Genomic DNA, 21,282 nt, shown 5'->3' on the forward strand with positions numbered 1-21,282 from the left:
TTTTGGATACATACATTGGTCCTATTATGTCCTACAGGTTTAAATGTTGGCTTTGATATGAGTGCTACATTGTAGAACTGTTTCTGGATATATCCTCTAGACTGGTTTGAGGAGTTGCAGTATGTGATGCTTGTTGTCTGATGTTTGTACAACTTTTCTGCCTGGTTTGATTGTGTTATGATTTAATATTTTATAGCAATATAGCACCAAATCACAACAAAGCTGCCTCAAGGCACTTCACACGAGCACGGTCTAATCTTACCAACCCCTAGAGCAAGCATACAGGTGACAGTGGTAAGGAAAAACTCCCTCAGATGATGTTGAGGAAGAAACCTCAAGCAGATCAGAGTCAGAGGGGTGACCCTCTGCTTAGGCCATTCTCGCAGTTACAAGGTTTTTACAAAGTTTATACAAATCTGAACAAACTGGAAACAGGGGGCTGCAGATATTTTTTGTATTACAGTACTTAATCCTTATCAAAAACACCTTGCAGTGCAGTAGGACACAAAATAATACGGTCTTTGCTCACCCATGAAATTCAGCAGCCCTGCGCCACCCTGAGAGACTCTGATGTGTTACAAGGATACAGGCACACGGTATAGCAGGTAACTAAATGGGATAAGGAGTTGGGCTAACAATATGTAGGCCTGACTTTGGTTTCCAGTCATACTACCTGTCTGTGTCCTTGGACAAGATTCTTCATCTGCACTGTCCAAGTCCACCAAAATACAATTGGACGTTGGCCTTGTCAAGGGCTGAAGTCCAGTTGTCTTCAAGGGTCACCTGTTATAGACTGGCATCCTTCCTGGGGGGAATCCTACTTTCTCATCAGCTTTTGCTAGGATAAACACCTGCATCAATGGGCATCAGAGCCTATAGTATATCCCAAAAGGAAAGGCATGTGTTATTGTCCCAATCCTTAAAACAAGGGTAGGTCATATTTTTGTTTGTTTGCTTGTTTAAAACCTGCTTCACTACAACTCCAGTTAGCAGGACCAATGATCAGGTGCATTGGTTGTGTTTGTAGTTTAGGAAGATATTAATATGGAGTTGAAGTCGAGCATACACTAACTTCAGCCCAGTGGGGATTAGTGAGTGATGGTTGCAAGACTTTTCTCATTTTAAACAAATGGTTGCAGGATGTTTGTGTAAAGTCTGTTGTTAGATGTGGTGTTTCAGCATTTAAGTCAGAAACGCTGACGTAATCCCACAAAACAAGGTCACTGACTTATATCAAACTTCCTTAATGAATTCCTTATCCTAAAACTGAGTTTCTAAATGAGCTGCTTCCTTCTCTTCCTACTGTGGTCAAACATTTGGCATTTTTTATTGCATGATTTTCTGCTAACCAGAGAAATTTATAGGCTTAAATATAAATTAGTGGTGGCAGTGTGTGTGTGTGTGTGTGGGGGGGGGGAGTTGTAAGGAGCAGTGTTAAGATGATGGTGACCTCACAAATGCCATATTTTCTGGAGTATAAGCAAAAAAAAAATTCAAATATATGTCCAAAAGAATGCTTCTGTTAAGAGGTAAAACTATATAGACTTCTCTTGTGTATAATCAGCTCTTTCATTTGGGATTTTTCCACATTGTTGCATTGTACTTTTTCTTATTGGTGCTTATTCATTTAGCTTTGGAGCTTATTTTGTTTTTGTGCTTTGATTCCTGAGATGGCCCTATATAAATAGCTTCATAATTATTGTTACTAAAAAAGAATGCCCACAAATGCTTGGGTATCTGGGTTTGCACTTTGGGACAGAATGAGAAGCTTTACTATCTGGCAGGGACTCAGAGTAGAGCCACTGCTTCTCCACATTGAAAGGCTGCGGTGCTTCAAGCATCTGATGAGGATGACCCTGGTGGTCTCCCTAGGAAGGTCTTTCAGGCATGTCCAACTGGGAGGGAAGACACAGGACATGCTGGACAGATTCTATTTCCCAGCTGGCTTGGGAAAGCCTCAGAATCCTGCAAGTTGCAACAGAGTATAATTGGCAGGACGTCCCAAACCAGTAAAAACAAAACAAAACAAAACAGTGACTTATACCCCAGAAAATATGGTATACTGCATTGTTTTAGGGGAGAAAGTTGAGTCTTTCTGCAAGGTGAGCACAATGATTCACCACCCTCTGCCATATGTGCAAGTGGCCCTTAACAGCACAATGTGTTCTCTTGTAAGGTCAAAAGGTCAGCTAGGTGCTTGTGTCGACCCAACAAATATGACAGGTTCAACTAATTAGTCAAATTTAAGGCCATGCATATCTGTAAGCAGGTCAACCCTGAAAAAAAAAACTTCTAGTGAATTGAAGCAGCACTGGTCCACAAAACAAGAGAATAGCATGAATCCCAACTCTTTTCAGTGTAATTTGCTGCAAAATGCATTCAGGAGAAACATTCACATGGGTCAGGGGACAGTTGTTGCCCCAAGTGGAGCAGTTTCTTGGGGTCTTGTTCAGTTCACGCATGCCTGTAAGTTGGAGCATGAGATTGAGACATGAATTGGTGCTGCATCTGAAGTCCTACAGATATTGTACTGGACAATCATGGTGAAGAAAGAGCAGAGGCTCTCAATTTACCAGTCGATATAAGTGAGCTTTGGGAAGTCACCAAAAGAACATGGTTACTGATACAAGCTATGGAAATGGAAATTCTTCATAGCAGAGAGTTTTGCACATGTGGACAATCACTGATAATTACTGTTGTCTCTGGCAATGCTTGTGTGGATGTCTGTACAGTCAGGAAGTGGGCAAGAAGTCTGAAGTGTGAAAATCAAGCTTCGGCGATTGTGCATGACCAGGCCTGTAGTGGGTCCCTGTAACAGCCACAGATGCACAGCACCAATGATAGGTATAATGGCATACTCCATCCAGAATTTTTGAAACACAGAAGCACTGTCAACTCCAACCAACATGTAGACACTTTGCAAAAGTTGCACATATGTTTGAAGTGGGGGTGTCTGGGAAAAGATGTAATTCTTTAGCATGACAATGATTCTCCACACAACCCAACAAACGCACGATGAATTGCAGTTGCTCAAATTTTAAGAGATTTTACCATACCCACTGTACAGTACAGATTTCGTGTCCTCTGACTTTTTCCCAAGCTGAAAGACCACCTGAAGGAACACTGTTAAGTGTCTGTCGCACTATTACGGATTGAGGAAAGCCATGAGTAATGTATGTGAAGTTTTGATATTTATTTGTGTCCATTTTTGTTCTCTGCAAGTTCTTTTCTCATTTGTTAAATTCTTACATGATGTGTGGTGGGTCCACTGGAAAGTTTTGTGCATGCTCAAAACTCTAAGTGGACATCAGATGGTCAGCTTTCCTTGTGGTTACATGCTTGTTTACTGTTTTGATCTGTAGTTGTTTGTCAATTCAACAGTACTCATGCATTCAACTCCTTTGGTTGTTCAATGCTTTAGTCTGGCTTTCTGACTGGCGTCAGCACCAGGTGGAAAAGGAAAGTTTCCCATGCACCAACATGCAGTGCGTCTGTTGTGAGTTTTTATCTGGATGTCAAAGTGCATCTGCCAGAATCTCTTGGCAAAAATGTGCCACAGAGAAAGAAGGCTGTTTGCTGTACTCACCTCTGCAGCTGCTCTGAATGCTGGCACAGTGGAGAGAATGCTGTCAATGCCTAAAGTAGTAAGGAAATATAATGTCATAAAACCTGAGGCAGCCAGATTCTAGCCACATTTGTGTTGAGACCTTGGCAAATCCTGCTCAAATCCAGCTCTTTCCAGTGAGCTCATATGTCTAGAAACCAGAGAAATTGTTTTGTTTAAATGGGGCTCTTTGTGTTGCCTCTGGAAATCTGATATTATCCAACCATAAGTACTCCAAATCGACCATAGACTGACAAATTGATATTTGCCACTGGAAAAAAAATTTTGATCCATTACTAATCAGTTTAGTCAATCCGTCATAGTGTCACAACACCTTTACACTAATGATGCAGAGGTGCAAGCAGCTGTGCATCATTGGTGCAGAGAGGATACACCCAGTTCCTTCATCAACAGGATGCAAAACCTGTCTAACATTGGTGTAAGTGTGTGGAATGGGAAGGTGACTACATGGCACTGCATGATAGAGAACATTCCAAGTTTTATGCAGATATGCAATTCATGTGCGAAACCTCCTTGTTATTGAAAAAAAATATTGTTGAAGGCACAACTTTTCAGCTGAACCTGGCAGGATAACCGTGTTTTAAACAATACTTAAATTATAAAGCTGTATGCCATGCTCACAAACACGAAGGTGTCAGAAAAATAGCAGCAATAAATAAGAAGAATTTTATGCACACTGCATCACTTCTTCTAAATTCTGAGTCTGTTAGTGAAGCTTAGGGCAACCATATTAGTATTATCTCTGATGCCCTGTTGATTTACTGCTGGTGAACTCACACCTTAGGCATAGGTATTTCCAGCTGACTGATCCTGCTCCTTCTCTCTCTGTCTGAGGCACTGATGACATTGTGTAAAGCTGTGCACCACAGGGCATTGGATTGCCCACAAGATGCCCTGGCTGAAGCTGTCACAGCACACTGCCGTGTCCTACATGATGACGTGATGGATGGACACTGGCCCTGCATCCAAGGTTGCAAGACGACCCCCTGCCAAAGACTGTATGCTCATCTCAATAATGCACTTCGTTTTGATGCTATTCTGTTTTTTGTTTTTTTTTTTCTGTTTCTTAAGCTTGGTAAAAACCTTGCAACTGTTAGGGCCCCTTCACACATGCAAGGACGAATTGCATGCCATTCGTGAAAAATCGGAGATGCCTCTAATGCCTCGTACACCTGTCGCTACAAGTATTCACGTACACCAGTGGGCAGAAAGACAGAGAGTGCTGCGTGAGAGCTCAGTCAATCCTTATTGTGGCAGATGTCAGCCAAATTCCAGGTGAAACACACAAACATCTAACACAGCTCACTGGACACTTAGCAAATATGGTGCCATTCACGCTGTCAGCACGAAAATATTGAGCAGGCAACCACTTTCAAGCTGATGGTGAAATTTGTCTAAGTGCCCCGATGAGTGTGGTGTTGCAATGCAACACATATGTGGAGTGCATGTGTATCATGTGTGTGTCACGACCCCCTAACACATGTGGCACACGTGAGTATTGCACGTGTGTGTGTGTGTCATGCCCCCGCAAAACATGTGGCATGCGTGTTTCACGCTCCTCCTGCTCCCCCAACACATGTAGTGTGCAGAGGGAGCACAGTTGCATGAAATGCTGATATGTATGTACAGACATGATTACATTGGGGCTGGACAGCCATGTCTGAGTGCACACAGCACAGCGAGGTGCCTCTCAGCTGATCGCCGCACAATGACAGCTGGAAATGACAGGTCAGTGCACACGACGTAACATTACCAAGTATATAAATAATTACAACTACAAACAAAATTATGTGCCAAATAACTAAAATGAATGACCACATAACACAGAAACAGAGAGTGACACTTATGTCTGGGTGCTGAATGGACAAGGGGGCTTGGCCCCAAACAGCAGCAGCTGTTGAGATCTCTTGTGTTACTGCGTATTCCCATATGTACAAGCAAAGTGTATGCACATCATGAACAACCATATGTAAGGTGTTTCTGAATATTTATTTGGAGAAACAATAACTGCTCTGGTTTGATATTATAACTGTTAGTAAATATTCATATATATATATATATATATATATATATATATATATATATATATATATATATATATATATATATATATAATATTAGTAAATATTCATATATATATATATATATATATATATATAGTACTGTGCAAAAGGCATCCCAGAGTGATAGTAAAATTAGCCCCTCGCCCACCCCTTTTTTATTGGCATATCAACAAAAATCAGTTCCAACAATAGCGAATATGTGAGCTGTATTTTTTTGTATTCCATTGTAATAATAATAATATTAACAAAATTCAGTCTTCCATGCCCATAACTATATGTGGTGCAAATTTGGTGAGAATCAGTGAAGTAGTGCTGACATAATCCTTCAGAGTAAAGTGAAAATAAAATGAAAATAGATCCAGAATCTGGATCCCGATCACCTCAAAATTTAATGGCGTCTTCCATTGCCTAATATATATTTGTGGTACAAATTTGGTGAGAATCCGTGAAGTAGTTTTGGCATAATCCTGCTCACAGTAATCCTTCAAAGCCTATATAAAATGAAACTTGATCCAGAATCCACATCTAGATCTGGATCACCTCCAAAATTTAATGGAGTCTTCCTTGGTCTAATATCTATCTGTGGTGAAAATGTTGTCAAAATCTGTGAGGTAGTTTTGACATAATGTTGTTAACAGATAGACAAATAAATAAATAAATAAACATGATTTTATTATATCCTTGGTGGGTGTAATAATTATAATTTCTTCGTAAGTGCACTGGCCAATAGAATACCACTCAAACACAGTTGTTAATGATCATGCAATATTAAAATGATTGTAAAGCAGATTTCCTTATACTTTAAGTCACGTTTTTCTTAAAATTGTTTTTGAGGTCCTGTGACTTATACGAGTGACTTATTTTCTAAAAAAAACATATGCAAATAAAACTTAATTTTCTTATTGGTTATCATAAAAGTTTAATTTCATCAGATATTTCATTTATTTAATGGGCCTTTCACACTGAATACATCAGACGCATCAAATGAATCAAAAATCAGTCTAAAAAGCATTATTTTCAATGTGACGCATTGCTTTTTAGATGCGTCAGATGCGTCACGTCAAAAGGCAAGCTAATCCGACGCTGATCTCTACAAAATGGATTGGTGCAGAAACCACTGATCTGTACAAAACAAACGTGTCACAGGACCACTCATTTATAGAGCAGTTTTCTGAAGAAAAATCCTTGGAAATGTTTTTTGTTGTTTTTTGTTACCTCAGAAATTCTGATTACTGTTAAAAAAAAGTTTAGAACACTTGTAATTAAAATAGCTAAATAAATCAATAAATGGTTCTTTAGAAACCTTTCATCTCTAAATTAAAACCACCTGTTATTTCAGATTAGATAATTTCTTGTTTAACATAAGGAACCTCAGACATTTATTTTTAGACAAATAAAATAACATGGAAATTTGTACATTTTTTAAGTCTGGTAGATTATTTATATCTCATTTCAACCAGAAAAACAGACACTGTAAATAAATACAAAAGTAGGATTTCTGTGAGATAAACCTCATGATGATTTTTATATATAGTCATTCCAACTTGTAATTTCGCCAAAATATGTAATTGCCTTTAATGTTGTTATCAGGACAGAGTCATTTCTAAATTATGAATTTGGGCACAATAAGTGGAGAGCTTCTACCTGTGCAAATATCTTTTGACTTTGATTTGTGGACATTTTTAATGATCTGTTCATTTAATGTTAAAATATAAAATGAATTAGCGTTTTAAAAAATAATAAAATAGTTGCTGTTGAAAGAGCCTTTTATTTAGAAGTAGGTGATGTTGTGCTGGATTCTCTGGACCAGATGAAGGTCTCTTCTGCAGCTTTGAACTCTGGTGGTGTTGCTGAAGACACTTTTGTCCTATTTTGAAGAGCAGAGATGTTTTCTTTCGACTGGACTTCGCGGTGTTCCGCTCATCAATGGAAGATTGGTTGTCCTTTAGAATATTTATGAGGTTTCCATAATGTTTCATCCTTCTATGATGCATTAAATGTTCCTAAAACATTTACACAATACTATACTAGAATACTATATATATATACACACTCAAAAAAATAAACGCAACACTTTTGGTTTTGCTCCCATTTTGTATGAGATGAACTCAAAGATCTAAAACTTTTTCCACATACACAATATCACCATTTCCCTCAAATATTGTTCACAAACCAGTCTAAATCTGTGATAATGAGCACTTCTCCTTTGCTGAGATAATCCATCCCACCTCACAGGTGTGCCATATCAAGATGCTGATTAGACACCATGATTAGTGCACAGGTGTGCTTTAGACTGCCCACAATAAAAGGCCACTGTGAAAGGTGCAGTTTTATCACACAGCACAATGCTACAGATGTCGCAAGATTTGAGGGAGCGTGCAATTGGCATGCTGACAGCAGGAATGTCAACCAGAGCTGTTGCTCGTGTATTGAATGTTCATTTCTCTACCATAAGCTGTCTCCAAAGGCGTTTCAGAGAATTCGGCAGTACATCCAACCAGCCTCACAACTGCAGACCACGTGTAACCACACCAGCCCAGGACCTCCACATCCAGCATGTTCACCTCTAAGATTGTCTTAGACCAGCCACTCGGACAGCTGCTGAAACAATCGGTTTGCATAACCAAAGAATTTCTGCACAAACTGTCAGAAACCGTCTCAGGGAAGCTCATCTGCATGCTCGTCGTCCTCATCGGGGTCTCAACCTGACTCCAGTTCATCGTCGTAACTGACTTGCGTGGGCAAATGCGCACATTCGCTGGCATTTGGCACGTTGGAGAGGTGTTCTCTTCACGGATGAATCCCGGTTCACACTGTTCAGGGCAGATGGCAGACAGCGTGTGTGGCGTCGTGTGGGTGAGCGGTTTTCTGATGTCAATGTTGTGGCTCGAGTGGCCCATGGTGGCGGTGGGGTTATGGTATGGGCAGGCGTCCGTTATGGACAAAGAACACAGGTGCATTTTATTGATGTCATTTTGAATACACAGAGATACCGTGACGAGATCCTGAGGCCCATTGTTGTGCCATACATCCAAGAACATCACCTCATGTTGCAGAAGGATAATGCACGGCCCCATGTTGCAAGGATCTGTACACAATTCTTGGAAGCTGAAAATGTCCCAGTTCTTGCATGGCCAGCATACTCACCGGACATGTCACCCATTGAGCATGTTTGGGATGCTCTGGACCGGCGTATAGGACAGCATGTACCAGTTCCTGCCAATATCCAGCAACTTCGCACAGCCATTGAAGAGGAGTGGACCAATATTCCACAGGCCACAACTGACAACCTGATCAACTCTATGTGAAGGAGATGTGTTGAACTGCATGAGGCAAATGGTGGTCACACCAGATACTGACAGGTATCCCCCCCCAATAAAACAAAACTGCACCTTTCAGAGTGGCCTTTTATTGTGGACAGTCTAAGGCACACCTGTGAGGTGGGATGGATTATCTCAGCAAAGGAGAAGTGCTCATTATCACAGATTTAGACTGGTTTGTGAACAATATTTGAGGGAAATGGTGATATTGTGTATGTGGAAAAAGTTTTAGATCTTTGAGTTCATCTCATACAAAATGAGAGCAAAACCAAAAGTGTTGCATTTATATTTTTGTTGAGTATATATATATATATATATATATATATATATATATATATATATATATATATATATACAGTATATATATATAGTCTGGAAACATTGCAGTTGCTACGTAGTGACAAATACTTTGCTCTGATATGGGAGGCACCCAGTGCTCTTGTATGGAATTCAATAAAAGTGATAGTTATGTGTAGAAATAGGTATGTTGTCATATGTGTTACTCCTCTACTGAGAATCCAGAATTGCTACTGATTACCTGCCAAATTCTCAGGTTCCATGCCAGGTGCTTGGTTTTTGCGGCTGTCAGGACAAGGATGGGTGTGAGTGTGTGGGTGTGCTTGCGCGCATGTGCACGTTTGAACCTGATGCATTACTGACAGGCGCCGGCCTCGGTGCAGCAGCGAGCTTTTGTTTTTGTTGGCAGAGATTAGTGGCCCCCAGGGGCCTGTGCCACAAAGAGAGCTCTGTTACCCACTAGAGTGCTTTATTGTCCCCAAAATTACCCCTGTGGAGAGGAGAAAAAACAGCATGGCAAATATCTACAATGAAAAATGTCAACGAGCAAAATGACAGCTGCTCAGTTCAGAAATATTACAGAGTGGCGACTTTGCTTCGGGCTTCGCTGCTGCTGCTGCTCATCTTCTTTGACTCTCGGGCTTGTGAAAAACAATTCCAACTTCACATGCATCCAATTTGTTAACTCATAAATCAAGTCCTGATTGTGAAGCGGATTTTGTTACAGCGCTTTCACTTTGATTCTCACATTTACAGCCTCTCGTTTAATCGGGTAGACCCAGAATAGACCAAGAAACCATGCTGTTTCTCGGGGCTTTGCGCCCTCGTAATAGTTTGTTCTTGTTTGCCATCTGACATCTAAAACGTGACGAGAAATTCACAGCCCCAAATTCCTCTCAGGCTGCTCAATCTTCTAGGGAAAAAGATGAATGGGGTCATGTTGACAAAGAGCAATAATCTTCTTTTCTTTGCAGCCTTTAAACATGCCTGTCAATTGGCTTCACTGTCAACATCATAGAGGACTGGTTTGAAAAAGTGTCAAGATCAAAAGGCTTGACTGACAATGCTCGCTTTTTTATTATTTCAGCAGCAGCCCATCAGTTTTTAATGTTGTAAATTACAGTAATTCAGAACATGCTGTGCAAGACTCGGATCTTGACAGAGACTTGGAGGAGACAACCACAAATAAAGCCCATAGCTGGAAATAAAAAGGCTTGTGTGTAAATGTAAGTCTTTTGTGCTGTTGAGCAGTGCACAGAGCTTGTCTGTGGTGTCTGTTATCCTTCCAAGTAGCATGGAATTAATCATATTTAAAGTGATGGTGCCTTTGATTTAGAATGAATGAAACAATGAACAGAAAAGAAAAAAAATGACAGCAAACAGGCAATTTAGACCTTCATGTTTAACTCAGAGAATGAAATTGAAGAGAACATGCAAATGTAGCTGCACGAGAAACCGTTATATTTTTACTTAATTACTGAGTGATTTATTTATAGTCTTCATGACAAAACATCACTTTGTGTCAGATGTCCTCCAGTCATGTCATATATATATTATAATAGCCAAGTGGTCTCTGTGCGCATAAGTATAGCTTTGATCACGGAGAAACTGGAGAGAGCTGACATTCAGGGTTTGGTATGCTTATATATTTTGGGTCAAGGATGAATGCTGCAAAAACAGAAAATTGATAGGACAAATATTTTTGGAGAAATTACCAATTTTAATTCACCAGTGAACAGTGGAAAATATGTGCTTCAGTGCACCATGGGTGTTCAGGGTTTTCCGGCTTTTAAATGTTACTGTGGTTCATGTTAGTTTAACAGTGTTGTTAGTGTTATTGATTCATTGTGTTTTTGTAGTTCAATTGGTTTTGTCAATTTGGTTAAGTGTCACGGTGCCCTTACCATCAGTGAAAAGACTAATGTGTTTGATGTCTTCAGCCACTGTCTCTGTTTGTGCGTGTGTACAAATTAAAAGCACCTGCTGGCAGCAATAGGCAGAAAAGACAAAAAGCTCTACATGAGTGTGACTGGGGACAGTTGACATTGGCCTTTTGTTGTGCTTATGTATTATGTATACATATGTACTTTAGGTCACAGATGAACAGCGCCAAAACAAAATGTTGATAGGACTAATATTTTTGGAGAAACTATGGATATTAGCTAACACTGCTAATTACATTCTGGACTAAAATGCCATTCTAGAAGGGGGCGGCAAATCATCTTTGTATTAAAAGCGTGAGTGCAAGATTTTATGTAGTAAATTCAATGTAAGCATATAATATAATTGTAAATGTGTTAAAATTACATGGATGACAAAAGAAAGTGAAAACACTTAATACATCTTTCAATATGGCTATGGTTACTAAAACAACAAGAAAGCCTGTTGGATTAACTTTTTTGATGTGGCTAAATTTGTTACATCAAACCACAAAAAGACCTGTAGTAATTGGAACATAATTTCCGTTTTGTGCCTGCTTTTCCACAGGTGGCCAATAAAATTTTTAGTTTGGTATTTAGTTAGTACCAGATGGCCTTGTGCTACACCATAGCAAAAGTCAATCAAATCCTCTGTTCATCCTACTGTCATATCAGAGAAAGACTTTAAAATTTGCAGACCTCCCAGAAGTGACATAATCAAGAAGTGATGAAGTTGCACCTTGGTTTGGAGTTTGTCTTGTGGTTTTGATACAATTATCTCCAGACTGCATCATCATAAAATGTTATGCTTGTGCTCATTCTGTTCCAGAGAAGGGAAGCTTTCCACAGATATTCATATATTGCCATTTAACTGAGAAGTACTGATTATAAAACCACAGGCTGCTCAAGTTTTATTGGGTTAATAAATAGAAATTGTCCTCCTGTGTGGTAAGTCTTAAGGTGCTTTTGGAAGGCATTACCCTGTTCCAGAATTTCTTAACTTGTGAGAATTTAATGCCCCCATCAGGGGTGGGGGTCTGCCTCGCTGGTTCTGCCGTGGTCTCGGGGCCCTGCTCTGGGGCTGTTGGGCATGGGGTCCCGCAGCTGGTTCTGGGGGTGGGTGGTGGCGGTGGGGCGCGGGTGTTGGCACTGGGGGGTCGATGGCTGCTGGGAGATTGGGGGTCGTGGTCTCCGCGGGGTGGTGCCCCACTCTCGCTGTCTCCTGATCTTGGGCTTTGGTGTTTGGGGTGGGGTCCAGGGTGGGGGGTGGATTTAGGGCTTGGGGGGAGTTTGGAGGAGTCCTGCTGGCTCCGCTGGGGGGGACTCGGGTTTTGGGGGCCTCGTGTGCTTCCTGGCCCCGGCGGTTGGGCCTTGCCTCTTGTCTGGGGGCCAGGCCCCACCCTCGTATGCCTTGGTGGTCCCTGTCAGTGCTTTGGATTCGGTTGTGATGGCTCCTTTGCCCCCCATCCTTGCTGCCACTCGCTCTCAACTTCTCGGGCCATGGCTTTGGGGGTGTGGTTCTGGGGCTCCCCCCTATTGGTGGGCTCATGCCGACGCCCTGCGTGATTCCCTTGGGTATGCTGGGTATGGGGCTGCTCCCTGTGCCTCCGTGGGGGTGGGGTGGTGGGGGTGGTGTCAGGGGTGCGTTCCGGTGCCGCTGGGCCGCTCCCCTGTTGGTTCATCGTGCTGCCCCGGTGGCTCCGGGGGCTGCCCTTCCTGGCCCCTGTGCCTTTCCGCTGCCCTTTTTCTCCTGGTTTCTCCTGGTGCCCTGCATCCTGGACCCATTTCCATTGTCGCTCGTGGCCAGCTGTATGGCTTCTGACGTGCTGGAGTGGTCCATGTCATGGTAAGGTTCTGTACTTTTGTCTTTGCCCAACACACCAGCCCAACACACCAGCCATAGTAGTGATCGGATATTTAGCTGTGATCTGGGTCTCTGTGTGTGGATGGTTGCGTGTTTGTGGCCATCACCCCAATTCGGTTTTGGGTGCTCTCAAGAGGATCAAGACACTTGTGTCCTAGATTAGGGTATGGATGCTCACTAGACAACAGACTGTTGCTGTCACTGTTTGTTCATATATGGTTGTTTGTCCTGGTATGTTGTATGGTTGGGGCCCTGTCTCCTTGGTGTCTCACTTCAGTTACTGTCTTCACCACTTGTCTTTCGTTTTTGTCTGTCTTTGTGTTGTTTTGATGGTCGGCCCTTCCTGATAGAAGTTGTTGGTTGGCTTTGAGTAGGATGTTGTAGGCTGATCAGGAAGGGCGGATGGGGGTCACACACACACACCACGTTCACTCACGCACTATATTCTGTCTTGCAAGAATAAATTGAATATATGTGTATTAATGTTCATAAATGGTTCTGCCAGTGTGGCATTTACCATTACTATATATGCAGACTGAGGGAAAAAATAAATAAATAAATAATAATGCCCCATCACACAAGAGGCCAAATGAGCCTGAATGCCATCTGAATGAAAATTCAACCTCCACTTGGTCAAAGTGGAGGCGCAATTGAAGCCCTCTGACAGCATTTTGTGTGCATTCCAAACAGTCAGGCAAATTCGTGTGGCCAGCCCGAATGTTTAGCTCAGGGGTGGCCAAGTTCGGTCCTCGAGAGCCACCTTCCTGACACTCTTAGTTGTCTCTCTGCTCCAACACACCTGAATTCAATGAAAGACTTGTTAACAGACTTTTAATGAGCCTTTCATTGGATTCAGGTGTGTTGGAGCAGGGAGACAACTAAGAGTGTCAGGAAGGTGGCTCTCGAGGACTGAACTTGGCCACCCCTGGTTTAGCTGATGTTCAAAACAGTCGAGGTGGAAATATATCATACGGCAGTCGAAGTGGACTCTAACTGCAATCTGACTGCATTCTAAATATTCTCATGCTGTCAAAACAGCATTCGGAACAGTCTGATCTTGCTTGAGAGACATTTGCCATGGTCAGGCACATCTAATTCTGCCGGACTGCACCCCCACCATACATTCTGTTTGGTGCGCTCAAAGGAAATATTGTAATGTCCAAAGTCTGTGGCACACATTCATTTTGTGATGTAGACGTGAACACTGTGCAATTATACCGTGGATCAGTGCGTGCATCTGAACTGTCTGTCACAGCTGAAATACGCATCATGTGACAGATATATTGTCAGTCCATCTTATCAGGTAGAACATGTCTGCAGTATTATGTCATCATGGCTGTAACAGCCCACTGAGATGTTGTGCTATGAGTCAGTATATCACACAACTGTGGGGCACTGCACACATGTCTGAATGCGGTGTTATATCCATAATAAGCCTTACTGATACATTGTCATGCCCTCTCGTGGGTTATATAATGTATGTGAATTATGATGATCATCATAACTGTAACACCATGCGCAGCTGCGTGGTGCCACGCTGCTGCCTCACAGCGAGTCATGGCATTCCAGAGGCTCTGTGTGGTGCATTACAGCACAGCTAACCAGGATGTCACAGCTGTGCACTTACACTTCTACAAGAGATATCTGACAGTATAAGTAAAACTATACCTGAAAAAGTAAACAAAATACTCTGTGGTAAACAGGAAAAATGGATCACCAAGGGCATCCTGAAATCCATTAAAACAAACAAACAAACAAAAAAAAGCTTTTTAAACTTTCTATTAAGAAGCCAACTGATGAAAACAAAGACAGGTATTGTAAATATAAAAATTAACTGACTAACTTGATAAGAATAAGTCAGAGAAATCAAAATTCACAAGATTTGAAGGCTGCCCATGATGACCCAAAGCAATGGAAAGTACTAAATAAAGTTCTCAGCCAGGGTAAAAAACAACTGTCCTTCCTGATACCAAATGCAAACAGGCAAATGAAGATCTTGCCAACAGCTTCAACAATTATTTCAATTCCATAGGAGAATCGCTATCAAAGATTATAAGGCCACCAGGGGGTGCTACATATCACTTGTATCTAAAAGGTAACTATTCTATAAATCATTTTTCCTGAAACCAACTGATGAAGCTGAAGTCCTTAAAATCATAATGGGACTGAAACGTTTGTGTACTGAAGGGATGGATGGTATTTGTAGTAAAATTCTAAAATATGTGGCTCATGAAATTATTGAACCACTTGCCTATTGTATAAATTTGTCCTTAATACATGGTGTTGTACCTAAAAAAATCATAATAGCAAAAGTCATCCCAGTATATATACTCAACAAAAATATAAACGCAACACTTCTGGTTTTGCTCCCATTTTGTATGAGATGAACTCAAAGATCTAAAACGTTTTCCACATACACAATATCACCATTTCCCTCAAATATTGTTCATAAACCAGTCTAAATTTGTGATACTGAGCACTTCTCCTTTGCTGAGATAATCCATCCCACCTCACAGGTGTGCCATACCAAGATGCTGATTAGACACCATGATTAGTGCACAGGTGTGCCTTAGACTGTCCACAATAAAAGGCCACTCTGAAAGGTGCAGTTTTGTTTTATTGGGGGGGATACCAGTCAGTATCTGGTGTGACCACCATTTGCCTCATGCAGTTCAACACATCTCCTTCGCATAAAGTTGATCAGGTTGTCAGTTGTGGCCTGTGGAATGTTGGTCCACTCCTCTTCAATGGCTGTGCAAAGTTGCTGGATATTGGCAGGAACTGGTACACGCTGTCGTATACGCCGGTCCAGAGCATCCCAAACATGCTCAATGGGTGACATGTCCGGTGAGTATGCCGGCCATGCAAGAACTGGGACATTTTCAGCTTCCAAGAATTGTGTACAGATCCTTGCAACATGGGGCTGTGCATTATCCTGCTGCAACATGATGTGATGTTCTTGGATGTATGGCACAACAATGGGCCTCAGGATCTCGTCACGGTATCTTTGTGCATTCATTTGCCATCAATAAAATGCACCTGTGTTCTTCGTCCATAACAGACGCCTGCCCATACCATAACCCCACTGCCACCATGGGCCACTCGATCCACAACATTGACATCAGAAAACCGCTCACCCACACGATGCCACACACGCTGTCTGCCATCTGCCCTGAACAGTGTGAACCGGGATTCATACGTGAAGAGAACACCTCTCCAACGTGCCAAATGCCAGCAAATGTGAGCATTTGCCCACTCAAGTCGGTTACGACGACGAACTGGAGTCAGGTCGAGACCCCGATGAGGACGACGAGCATGCAGATGAGCTTCCCTGAGACGGTTTCTGACAGTTTGTGCAGAAATTCTTTGGTTATGCAAACTGATTGTTTCAGCAGCTGTCCGAGTGGCTGGTCTAAGACAATCTTAGAGGTGAACATACTGGATGTGGAGGTCCTGGGCTGGTGTGGTTACATGTGGTCTGCGGTTGTGAGGCTGGTTGGATGTACTGCCAAATTCTCTGAAACGCCTTTGGAGACGGCTTATGGTAGAGAAATGAACATTCAATACACGAGCAACAGCTCTGGTTGACATTCCTGCTGTCAGCATGCCAATTGCACGCTCCCTCAAATCTTGCGACATCTGTGGCATTGTGCTGTGTGATAAAACTGCACCTTTCAGAGTGGCCTTTTATTGTGGACAGTCTAAGGCACACCTGTGCACTAATCATGGTGTCTAATCAGCATCTTGATATGGCACACCTGTGAGGTGGGATGGATTATCTCAGCAAAGGAGAAGTGCTCACTATCACAGATTTAGACTGGTTTGTGAACAATATTTGAGGGAAATGGTGATATTGTGTATATGGAAAAAGTTTTAGATCTTTGAGTTCATCTCATACAAAATGGGAGCAAAACCAAAAGTGTTGCGTTTATATTTTTGTTGAGTGTAAAACTGGGGACAAAAATAATATGCATAATTATCGTCCAATATCTGTATTGCCTACTCTCTCCAAAGTATTCAAGAGAATTGTTTACAATAGATTAAGTGAATATTTGGACAAATTAAACATACTCACCACATCTCAGTATGGCTTCAGGAAAAAGAGAACAACATGTATGGCCATTCTTGATCTTATAGAGCAAATATATGATGCTATAGATAAAGGTGAATGTGGAGTGGGGATATTTCTTGATTTATCAAAAGCATTTGACACTATAGATTTTAACATCTTATTGGGGAAACTTGAGCATTATGGTGTCAGAGGTATTGCGCTCAGTTGGTTCAGAAGCTATCTGTCTGAAAAGGAGCATTACGTACAGATATATAGCAGTAAATCGCGATACAAAACAACAAAATGTGGTGTTCCACAGCGATCCATATTAGCTCCTCTTCTTTTTATTATTTACATAAATGGCTTTATAAATTCATCAGATATATTACACAAATTTATTTTAGCAGATGACACAAATCTTTTTTTATCACATAAAAATCTTCAGTTTCTCCAAAACACAGTTAATGAAGAATTAACTAAAGTTGACATTTAGCTCAAATGCAATAAACTATCTTTAAACAATAATAAAACTCACTACATTATGTTCCGTTCTAACAGATCTCAGATAAATATTGAAAATGTACAGATAGAGATTAATGGAATTGGCATTGAAAGAGTACAGTACATAAAATTTTTAGGTATATATATATATTGATGAATTTTTATATTTTAAAAAACAAATTGATGAATTGACAAGTAAGTTATCGAAATATGTTGGATTATTCTGTAAAATTCGACATTATCTCCCTCTCAAAGCTCTTATAACTTTATCACTTTATCAAACTTTATTTGAACCACATTTGAATTACTGCAATATTATATGGTGTAACACATATCCTAGTTATCTCAATAAATTGATTGCTTTGCAAAAGAAAGTGATTCGTGTTATAACCTGGTCCGAATATAATGCTCCCTCTGATCCTCTCTTTTGTAGGCTTAAGCTTCTGAAGCTAACTGAGAGCAACATATTTCAGAACACATGCATGATGTATAATGTAGTATATAAGCGAAATGAAAGACTTTGCCAACTAATCACAACTCATGAATATAACTGGTTGGGCAAACTCCCATGAACCCCCGAGCACCCGATGGAGGGTGTAGAGCTTGTCCAGTGTGCCGCGACCAGGACGAAAACCACACTGCTCCTCCTGAATCGGAGGTTCGACCATCGGTCGAATTCTCCTCTCCAGCACCCTGGAATAGACCTTACTGGGGAGGCTGAGTGGTGTGATCCCCCTGTAGTTGGAACACACCCTCTGGTCCCCCTTCTTAAACAGAGGGACCACCACCCTGGTCTGCCAATCCAGGGGTACTGTCCCCGACCGTCACGCGATGTTGCAGAGATGTGTCAACCAGGACAGTCCCACAACATCCAGAGACTTAAGGTACTCAGGACGGATTTCATCCACCCCAGGAGCCTTGCCACCAAGGAGCTTTCTGACCACCTCAGTGACTTTGGCCTTGGTGACGGACGAGTCCGCCTCTGAGTCCCCAGTCTCTGCTTCCTCTTCAGAAGACGTGACGATGGGATTGAGGAGATCCTTGAATTATTCCTTCCACCGCCCAACAACATCCCCAGTCAGGGTCAACAGCTCCCCTCCCGCACTATAGACAGTGTTGGCAGAGAGCTGCTTCCGCCTCCTGAGGCGTCGGACGGTTTGCCAGAATTTCTTCGAGGCCAACCGATAATCCTCCTCCATGGCCTCTCCGAACTCCTCCCAGACCCGCGTTTTTGCCTCTGTGACTGCATAGGCTGCAGCACGCTTGGCCTGCCGGTACCTGTCAGCTGCCTCCGGGGTCCCACCTGCCAACAAAGACAAGTAGGACTCCTTCTTCAGCTTGATGGCATCCCTTACTTCCGACATCCACCACCGGGTCCGGGGATTGCGACAGGCACCAGAGACCTTGAGATCACTGCTGCAGGGGGCCGCATCGACAATGGAGGTGGAGAACATGGTCCACTTGGACTCCATGTTTCCAACCTCCCCCGGGATCTGGGAGATGTTCTCCCCGAGGTGGGAGTTGAAGACCTCGCTGACAGAGGGTTCCACCAGTCGTTCCCAGCAGACCCTCATGATACGTTTGGGCCTGCCAGGTCTGACCGGCTTCCTCCCCTCCCAGCGGATCCAACTCACCACCAGGTGGTGATCGGTCGACAGCTCAGCCCCCTCTTTACCCGAGTGTCCAAGACATGTGGCCGAAGGTCAAATGATACGACTACAAAGTCGATCATCGACCTCTGGCTCAGGGTGTCCTGGTGCCACGTGCACTTATGGACACCCTTGTGCTCAAACATGGTGTTCATGATGGACAAACTGTAACTAGCACAGAAGTCCAACAACTGAACATCACTCAGGTTCAGATTGGAGGTGAGCCTGACTATCTCTAGTCAGTACCTCTCAACCTGCTGCACAAGCTCAGGCTCCTTCGTCCCCAGTGAGGTGACGTTCCACGTCCCAACAGCCAGAGGCTGTGAGCGCGGACCGGGCCGCCGGGCCACTCACCTTTGACTGCCACCCAGTCCTCTCTGCACCTGACCCCCATGGCCCCCTCTGCAGGTGATGAACCCACAGGAGGGCGGGCTCACATCGCTCTTTCAGGCTGAGCCTGGCCGGGCCCCATGGGCTAAGGCCCGACGACCAGGTGCTGGTGCGTGAGCCCCAACCCCAGGCCTGGCTCCAGGGTGGGGCTCCGGCTCTGCCATAACGGGCGACGTCTCGGTCCTGATTTTGTGTCAGTCATGGGTGCTTTTGAACTGCCCTTAGTCTGGCCTGTCACCTATAGGACCTGTTTGCCATGGGAGACCCTACCAGGGGCACGAAGCCCCCGACAGCGTAGCTCCTAGGATCATCCGGGAATGCAAACTCCCCCACCACGATAAGGTGGCAGTTCGAGGGTCACAGTTCTGTGTCATCCTGTGATCAGCCAGCTGGCAATGGCAAATGACACATCCACCATGAAATATATATTAATCCCATATGTGCAGTCTTGTAGAGCAATGCGTACCATCCAGCCACACAGCGATATGTCCTGCTGCACATCAGGGCACGTAACATGCAATCACACAGTCCAGAGAGTCAGACGTGAAGCATTCACTGATTGGCAGGACACATGCATGAACCACAGTGTGGTCATCTCATGGAGAGGGGAAAGGTATGACGCTGGATCATCAGATCACTGCTCTCAGTGACATGACTCACTGACCACTACAGAGCTGATTTCCTGGTGAGAGTAAGAGAGAGAGAGAGAGAGAGAGAGAGAGAGAAAGAGAGAGAGAGAGCGAGAGAGAGACTGAGCATGCACCCAGGAGCGTGCAGCTGCTGTGAAATGCTTTAACTGTCAGGACCTGCCTTACCTCCCATCTGGATTACGCGTGTCATCCAATATTCGTACTGATTTATGTCGGACAGGTCCCCCTGATTATGGGTTTACTGTGATACACCATGGACTGGTGGCTATTACTGGTGGCCGCAGTGGTAATAACTGTTGTGGTTCAGTGGTGTTCTAATAGGCTGAATACTATGAATAGGCTAATACTCTGAATACACGTGGCCACATGCATTGCACTTATGCGATCAACAGAGGATCCAGGTTTACATGTTCACAGTTCATAGGTTCGATATCATCCGAAATCCAACAGGAAGACACGGCAGGTCTTCAGAAGATAGCGGACCACAGCGTTCACTCTGCCATGTCCTTCCCCTTTCTTGTCCTCTACCCAGACTGGTGGCGATAGGCATGCACCGCACAGCATTCGAGTGCATTCTTGTTATTCTTCCTACATTCTGTCAGCATTCTGGGTTTTCGTACTGTGTTTCAACTCAATTTGAACTGCATTCATATATATGCATACAGACGGGGTGTACACGAATCAGTCGAGGCGGGTCCATTGACATTCTAAGTAGTCACCCAGCATTCGTACACGCCTGTCCCTCCCGACTGCACCTCAGTGTTTGGCTTATTTTCCCATTCTGGCTGATTCAGCTTCTTTCCTGCTCATTCGTGCTAAGTGTGAAGGGGCCTTAACTTTTGTTACTATGAAGCTAGTGCATATTTTTTAATTTTATTTTAATTTCTTTTACTTTATTTTAATTTATTGTTGTCATTAATTAAAACTACATTCACTTTTTGTAAAGGTTATAC

Source organism: Thalassophryne amazonica, chromosome 14 (assembly GCF_902500255.1).
Source record: "Thalassophryne amazonica chromosome 14, fThaAma1.1, whole genome shotgun sequence".
Lineage (NCBI taxonomy): Eukaryota > Metazoa > Chordata > Actinopteri > Batrachoidiformes > Batrachoididae > Thalassophryne > Thalassophryne amazonica.